Here is a 7,552-nt window from a genome sequence, read left to right as displayed (position 1 = left end):
TTGTAACCCTCAATACAACAGTTGTATTTTAATTTAATTAAGTCTCTGTGAACTTAATTAATTTCTCACTGTATTTTGGTCTATTCTAATTAAGTACAACTTAATTAATTATCCTTATTTAATCTCAATCATGTCATTTAATGTGTGTGACCTATTAGACTTTTAACATGTTGGCAATAAATATAAATCTTAATCAAACATCAATTTGATAATTGATTTATATTTACAGATCATGAGCGACATCTAGCAATACATCATGACCACCAAAATGTTAGAGAATCAATTAAACAATTTGACAAAGCCTTTTAGTGATAAGCCTCTCAGTGCAATACGGTCCTTTCATCAAATATCTCAAATATGTCATTAAGCATGGCTCGGTGTTTACTTATGACATTCCATATTAGTTCTCATAATTCATAACTAACTTTATGAACTTAGAAAGCTAACTTTCCTCAAATTCATCATGCTTTTGCCAAAGACTTTATACAAGTTAATCAAGAATTGAGAACAAGTGAGATACATCAACCCCTCATATCACTAGGGGTGATGAATTCTTTTTTGACCACTCATTCACCTTCGCATGCATCATGACATACCCAAAAACATCCTATTTTGGCATCTGGTCGATTCCAGATCCATAGGGGTGAAATCAAAGTATGTCATTCCCCATACAAGATGATCTAGTGTCTTAAGTCCAAGGACTGGTTGCAAGACTATCACATGAGAACATTTTCCATAGACACTTGAGTTAAATACCAAATGGAGTTCTCATAACAGGTCCTGTTTAGTAAACTTGTTCTTTAATAAGCACCTACATGTTATCCTCAAGTATCCTATATACTTCAATCTATGAGATCGATTGCTTACTTCCCAAGTAAAGAGGCATAACATGTACTAGTCTTTAAGCATTGTCAATGCCTTGTCTTGACAATACAATGACTAAGAACAATTTTAGGAACATGGCTTTGATGCATAGTGATCTCATAATTGTAACAACTTTACAATTCTCTTGCAAGGCCTTTATGTTTTATGGGCTTCATCCAATTAGTACTTAATAACTCTTTATTATTGCACTAACATAAAAAAAAACCTCTATCACATATAGTTATGCGATTAAGTATGCATTAAATGACAATATATATATTTCTTGACCAATCTAATTGGCTCAAGGGCATATACTAACAAGAGGAATAAAACTTTGACAACAAATCAAGCCAGAAGCCACATGAACAAGGTTGACCAAAGTGTGAGGGAGAATGAAGCCGTGGCATAAGACCATAGCATAATCACAGAACTTTCACTCTGACCAAGCTGAAAAAACTGTGTTATTGTTCCTGCCAAAGTTCATCAGAGTAACGAGGAATAAGAAAACAGTTATATCAAAATGTCAGCTACTAAAAATTTCACTACTGTGGTCATGGAAATTGTCTTGCTGCTGAAGAGAATATTAGCTTTGCTTAACTTATTACATCTCAAAAAACATAGGATGAGTTTTACAGTTTGTCCTGTCTAGACAGGTAGTTGTAACTAAAGTCATTTACAATGTAAAGCTTTTCAATATTTCGTTAGCGGGGACATTGAGATTGGATGGGGAATCATAAGCTTGTCATACCTACAGCCGTTGCAGGCGGAACGGCATACTGAAGCATAAGAACAAATTGATACAATGTATCTGATCCAACCATGCCGAAACGGTTTGCAACTTTAACGACAACAATCCCCAAGAGAGGCAAGAACATGCTCCTCACTGCTAGAATTCCAACAACGACAGATACACTTGCATTTGATCCTTTTAGACCTGCAAGAACAAGCTTTAATGATTTTATCTCTTGATGAGAGAAATGTTTTTTGTGACCATTCAAGGTGGAACTACAATGACCAAAACCAAGCATGCTAAAGCTTAGAATCAGAACAGGGAAGCACCTCTCAGAAGGTTTGCCCCCAGTACCAAAGTCATACATGGAATTGCCGCCTGCCTGCACGTAAGAAATATGTTTTTTTAATACAAAAGAGTACAATCACTTTATCAGAAGCTAAAAAACAGGAGGCCTAATAAAACATACCCCAACAAATATGCAGAAGTATCAATTGCATGAAGAGGAGCGCTTTCACCAATCATTAGTTTTCTGATTGGAGAGACTATGCCGGTGATAAACCCGACAACCTGAAGGGGAAAAGGAATAACAAGAAGACACATGTTTTCTGCTAGGTATTGAGTAGCTTAACACTAGTTGCTCTAAAATGAAATATATGAAGATGCAGTGATGCGGCAGATATAACCATTTTGGCATACCGCTGCAATTGCTGTTGGTGCAAACACCTTCTTCAGGTCAATCGTCCCCATAATCATCTTAATGCGGTTTAAAATTGGTATCTATTCATAAATGTTAATAAGATTATCAATCTAGTACAAAAGAGAAGGAAACTGTTTCTAGTAGGCATTGGATGAGCATTAAGCCAGTTAACAAAATAGGACAAAATCACCAAGATTCACAAGATATATATATATATATATATATATATATATATAAACAGCTTACAACTAAAGATGGCATTATTTTGGGATTAAAACAGATCCGGTATAAACCTTTCCTCCCCCAGAGGTGTTGAGAAGCAGTTCATCTTGCACTGTGTAGTCGTCAGAACTGTCGCAATCCTTTATAGGTAGAAAACCTTCACAACCCTCCGTAAATGTTTGAGAGCCAGAGGTGTCTCTGGGTGAATTCGGGCTTATGGCTGAATACATGCGCATGACACTATACACATATGACCATATAAAAATGGCTCCTACCTGTAGGTTCAAGCAGTAAATGGAAATTGAAAATTGAAGTTAGTATATGAATTTATTTTCTATTCTGAGTGGGGAGAAGTAAGGAGATAACATCTACCCTTATAGTCTCTTTTGTGCTTTAGTATATCCTCTTCGATACTAACAATATTTCATCTTCACTAATAATATCAAGACCATACAAAGGAAAAAAAAACTTCAAAAATCCTAACAATTAGAATCATATGTGAATCATACCGCCATAGATAGTGAAGCATAAGCCTCAGCATGTGTAGAGCAAACAGATGAATCTCCAAAGGGATTATTTGACTCCTCACAGATTGCTGGAATCATAATGTGAAGCAGGTTCCCCCTATTTCCTGAGCAAGTTTTCCAGTAGAACCAGAAAGTAAATGACACCAATCGTTGAATATATAAGAAAAAGGAATTATATACCTGCAGAACAGCAACCGATGACCACGCCCTGAAGGTGTCTAGGAGTTCTAGTGATCTTTATGAGAAGCCAAGCCAGTGCTGAGCCAAAGATGAACGTTATAAAAATATTCACTGGCATGAACCACCTGGATAGAAACAAGAAATAAAATGAACCATCCCTCGTAAGATTTTCCAAGAGATGCAGAGACAAGTAAGCAAAAAAGAAACAAGGTAAAGGATGGAATGGAACTAACAAGGTAAGAAAACTTTCGAAAGTGATGGTTTCAGCCAAGTTACCGGCGACAAGTGCAGGACCAACACATAAAATACAATCTGTAAAGAAAATCCAAAAGAGTGAAATGTATCTTTAGTTTATAACTCATCTTCATAGGAACGTAGCAATCATGAAACAAGCAGAGCATCAAAAAATTAAAGTTCTTTTGGTTAAAAACGTCATCAAGTATATTTAATTGACCATCAAAGACTGTGAATCCTAAACATTTAGGATCAAGTAAGCCCAAGATGGTTGTCAGAATAACATGTTGATAACCAGTCAATTGTAGATGCAAAAGGTTTTTATGTAACAAAAGATAGTAAAAGAGGAAGGAGGAATGCATTTCTATATATTTACATTGTTCAAATGGTGTCTTGCCTCTGACCCCAATAAATTTATGCGATCCAAAGCAAGGAACAAACCAACACCAGTAACCAATATTACTTTCAGAACTGGCATTACTGCCACAGTGAAGAGATTCAGAAATCCCATTTCCAAAACCCTGCTCCTGAAAATGGAGAAGATAATACTTCTTACAGTTCAGAAAATTAATCAAGGATATACACACACACACACACACATTAATGTGAACAAACTATACTTAACACAATGGAAAGAACATGAATAAGACTATACTAATAAAAGCTGCAACTTCACAGAAGAAATGAGAAGATCAATGCACTCACCTTTTACATGCAGAAGCTAGCCCAAGTAACCTTTATGAACTCCAAAGGCATGAATTCTGGAAACTTTTATTTATACTAGGTTTTTTTTTTAATTTTTATTTATTTGTGCTAGTTGCGTTACCACATTTTTTGTATATCAGTGTTTAATATTGTTATGCAAGATTAGAGTACAGTGTATGTGTCAGGACTCAAGTAACAAATAAAACATTACCACAATACTAATTATAGACGAGCAACACAATTCAAGTCAATAATAATCACGAAACAATAAATCCAAGCCAATCAAGCAAACAGAGGAAAAAATAAATCGATAGATATCACAGGCATCATCAGGAAAAAAAAAAAAACACTAAATATATGTGGAAAACCCTCTAGGGTATAGGGAAAATCACGGCGCAAATTTGATAAAATTTATTTTTATGAGAAATAAGCAAACTTACTAAATTTAATATCTTAAATTTTTTTATCAAAACTTAAGATGGACAATAATTGAAACAATACAATGAAATTATCTTTTCAAGAATTACCAAGTCTATATATTCCCCAAAGAACCCAATAGTTGAATAAATTTATCTCTCCCTTTGCTCTCTCCATGGAGCATGAAATTCTTCTTTTTTTTCCTTTACCACAAAAGGTTATAGGGTTACCACATACTCCATATATATTTTTAACAAAATAATAAATTAATATGACAAATCAAAAACACGATATTCTAATCTCGTTTGTAAAATTTGAAAACTCCACTCAACGATATATAAAATAATTGTCCTTCTTTACATATCCCAAAATATTTGCATCTCGATAAAAGTCAATGTCAATTAAAAGTTTTTAAAATTCTTACATTTATTACGTTGCAAATTAGACCAATGATATTGCCCCCCACCACACAAACAAAAAAGAAAAAGAAGAAGAAAAAGATTCTGTGTTTTATATTATATCCCATCAACTTTATTAATCTTGGCTCCACCCGTGGTTACAACACATGATGATTTATTCAAAACGAAAGGAGGAAAAAGCCAATACGAGGTCTTGCAAATGAGTTTATAATTGATCTCATGATAGTTGTTTTAGGTATAATAATAAACTGGTCAGTTGCTCGGGTAATGCAAGGGATCTTCCCACTTTATTTAATTTTCACACACTTAGATATGCGCTTGGTGCGTATGAGGGATGCAGAAGTAAAATAAAATAAGTAAATTGAATTAGATAAATATCATCCTAACCTATATATGTTTGATGTGTTAATAAGATGATTTTTTGTCTTATATCACGTTTTCACTTACACACGACTAAATTTAAGATAAGATGATTTTTTTTTCTTTACATTAAGTTCATGATTTCTCAATTTACTTCAACAATTACAGTTTCTATATGCCTTTCTAATTGATAAATGCCTTCGATAATTTATTTTATTCATATATTATTTATCAAAAGATTCAAATAAATAACCTAAAGTAACGACAGAGGCAACGACAAACTACAAGATATGTAATGAGTGTAATATTCTTCAAAAATAAAATATCTTAAACGAATAGAATTAGAAAACCCCTAGTTTTTCATTAACAAGATGAAGATGCATATATATATATATATATATATATATATATACACACACATACATATATGTATATATATAGACTAGGTAAACTTAGAGTACAAGCAAAGTAAATGTCAAAAAAAGAAGTATTCTAATCATAGACTTCCTTGAAATGCAAGTAAAGTAAAAATTAATAAGGAAAGATTACATAAAAAATAATCCCCATAATTGTGCATAGGAGAATGGAAATAAAAGATCCTCCAATACTCCTCCCCAAGTTGGAGCATGAAGGGTAGAAATGCCCAACTGGACCAACAGTTTATGGAACTGATCGTACCCGAATGCTTTAATGAATATATCAGCCACTTGGTTTTGTGAAGAAATAGGTCGAGTAACAACAATCTGTGACTGAATGTGCAGTCAGATGAAATGGCAATCTATTTCTATGTGCTTTGTTCGTTTGTGGAGACCGAATTAGTTGCAATGTGAATAGCAACTTGATTGTCATAGAACAAAGGAACCAGTGCAATGTGTGTCACTCTAAGATCTCATAAAAGCCGTATTAGCCAAATGATCTCACTAATGGTGGTGGCCATGGCTTGGTATTCAGCCTTAGCAGAAGAACAGGAAACCACCATTTGTTTCTTGGATCGCCATGAGATGGGAGAAAACCCAAGAAAGATAATATAGCCAGTAGGAGATTTGCATGTCATCAGACATCTTGCCCAATCTGCATAATAATATGCTCTCAAAGACAATGAACCATATGAAGGAAGTAAGATACCTTGTATTGGGGTTCCTTTGAGGTAATGCAACACCTTATGAGCAACATCAAAATATGGTTGTCATGGGGCATGCATAAACTGGCTAAGAATATGTATTGCATAGCTAATATCTGGACGAGTTATGGTGAGATAATGTAAACGACCTACCAGTTGATGATATTGCTCAAGATCAGCATAAAGCTCACTAGAGTCGAGTGAAAGCTTGTGTAGTTGCTCTATGGGAAAGTTGGCTGGTTTGCAACCTATGAGACCACTCTCAGCGAAGATATCAAGTACATACTTGTGTTGGCCTAATGCAATACTTGCTGGAGACTATGCCACATCAATTTCTAGAAAATATTTAAGTTTGCCAAGATCCTTGATGTGAAAGTTTGCATCCAAATAATGTTTTAGCTTAGAAATGCGATCGAAATCTGTTCCTATGATGATGACATCATCAACATATATGAGAATTGCAATAAAAGACCTTTCACTATGAGAGAAGATGAACAAAGAGTGATCTACGTCTGATTGCTGAAAATCGATGGCAAGAAGAGAAGTGGTAAACTTGTGATACCAATTTTGAGATGCTTAACGGAGTCCATATACAGATTTCTATAAACGACAAACCCGATGCTCCCTTTGTTTAGCAAACACTTGTGAGATCTTCATGTAAACTTCTTCCTCCAAGTCGCCATGTTAAGGCGTTATTCACATCTAGTTAATGTAATTCCCAATGCATAATTGAAGCAAGTGCCAGCAAACAATGTACGGTGACTAATTTGGCAACGAGAGCAAATGTCTCATGAAATTCAACACCTTCAATTTGAGTGTAACCTTTAGCAACAAGACGTGCCTTGTAGCGCTCAATACTCTCATCTGGGAGATATTTGATTTTGTAAACCCATTTTGAATCGATAACCCGTTTACCAAGGGGTCAAGGTTATGAAGTCCAAGTATTATTTGCTTCCAAAGAGAAAATTTCCTTCTCCATGGCTTCCCTCCAATGCGCATGTTTGACTGCTTGAAAAAATGATTTCAGCTCATTGATGGATGAGATAGCTATTAAAAAGGTAGTGTGACTAAGAG

The 7,552-nt window shown here is 34.6% G+C and overlaps 1 pseudogene; it reads right to left on the bottom strand.

Annotated features, from left to right (window-relative positions):
• On the bottom strand, positions 1,181–4,187 carry LOC18586615 (annotated as a pseudogene).

Source organism: Theobroma cacao, chromosome 10 (assembly GCF_000208745.1).
Source record: "Theobroma cacao cultivar B97-61/B2 chromosome 10, Criollo_cocoa_genome_V2, whole genome shotgun sequence".
In the NCBI taxonomy this organism is placed as follows: Eukaryota; Viridiplantae; Streptophyta; class Magnoliopsida; order Malvales; family Malvaceae; genus Theobroma; species Theobroma cacao.
This window is presented reverse-complemented; position numbering and strand designations above follow the sequence as displayed.